Raw genomic sequence first — 1,740 nt, 5'->3', positions numbered from 1 at the left:
TAGATGAGGGAGCTTCAAAAGATGTGCTCTCAAAGTGTGTGTCATCCTCATTTCTTCTTTCATACACTTGAATGTGTTCAAGTGTTGGTGCAGACTCTTTACAAGATGCACTAGGGAGAGTGCTTCATTCAATAGAGACACCCTATTGAGAGGATGCCTCTAGAGTCTGTTTTAAACCCTCTTTTTCAACTACATCCTTTTGGGAGGATGTAGAGGTAGGCAATTGAGTGGTCAACTCAGATTTCTTCACCTTCTTTGGTTTCTTGACCAGGTTAGACTCTATTTGAATTTGGTCCTCACCACTCTCATTTATAATAGTCAAGGGTGTCTGCTTTCTCTTCTTTTTACTCATTTCACCCTTTTGAGAGGATGAAGTGTTTGGTTTCCTAGCTTCTAATGGTAAAGAAGGAAGGGTCACAGTTTGGGAAGGCCCCTGTTGGTGTGTTCTTGTGTTTTTTCTTCCACGGGCACATGATCCATTATCGTTCTAGATTGATGTAACACCCCCAAATCCGGGGTCGGAGATCCGGGTTGTCATGAACTCCATTTCCCTTAAAACATCCAATCTTAATAAATAATCAACTACTCTGTACTGTGACCCCACAATAAACACACACACCACAAGTTATAGTCTCAGAGATGAATACCCAAAAAAAATAACACAAGTTATTTTATTCCATAATTATAAGCCATTACACCTCAAAAGGGTTTCTGAATAAATTTACATTTCTTTTCCATTATTACAATTCATAAATATACATAATCTGGTACATCAAAAGTTGAAAGCCTAGCCTATTGGTAGTTCCTACCTCAGCTACAGCGACATCAATGCCTATAGAAAACTACGGAACGTTTCCTATCCGCTCGCGAATTGGGAGCTTGGTCCTGTTCATCTTGTCTATCTGATGTTGTGTGATGAAAGAAGAAAGCAAGGGTGAGCAACAAGCCCACCAAAATAATATGTATAATGATTAACAATATATGAGCATTCTCATAGTACTCATGAAAGTCTTGGTCAAGAAGAAATGAACCAAGTTGATATCTTAACGCGACCAAGTCGCAAAATATTCAGTATATATGTATATATACTTTTCAAAATCTTGGAAGTCCTCTTCCATACATAATATACACAGAGTTCCAGTTTATAACTGTATAAAAATATCGTTGCAAGGTGATCTCATATATCTAACCTTGTCTCAACGTTTTTATGAAAATCTTTGTCATTCATAAGATAATCATTTACTAGATATAAGTTTAAAAGATGAAGTTACAAGATACTCCAATATACTTATATCTTTTCCAAATACTACTTGAACTACCACCGTTCAAGTTATAATGAGCTTTCAACAGTTCATCACATAGATGACACTACAAGACAAGATTTGAATAGATTAATCTTTGAAGGATTATTGAAGGAAATGAAGTTATGATATACTTCATTAAGTTCTGATATATATATATCCATATATACATCTTCTTTATACATTTCCTGAAAACCTCTGTCATGTAAAGTATGAACAGGGTTTGTAACATCCAATAAATTTTTGGAAGGAAAAAGAATTGTGGCATAAACCCGATATCTTGCTGATCAGGCAAAGATACCAATAAGTAACCTTTTCTACTAGTAGATGGACGAATTCCCCACTGGTCATCACCCTGGTCGCAATAGAACCTTATGCTGGACTGCCACTCAGCCACTTATGCATTTGATGGACTCCCACTGAGCCACTTACACTATCA

The sequence above is a fragment of the Apium graveolens genome, chromosome 4 (assembly GCF_009905375.1).
Source record: "Apium graveolens cultivar Ventura chromosome 4, ASM990537v1, whole genome shotgun sequence".
Classification (NCBI taxonomy): Eukaryota; Viridiplantae; Streptophyta; class Magnoliopsida; order Apiales; family Apiaceae; genus Apium; species Apium graveolens.
Note: the sequence above shows the minus strand (reverse complement) of the source record.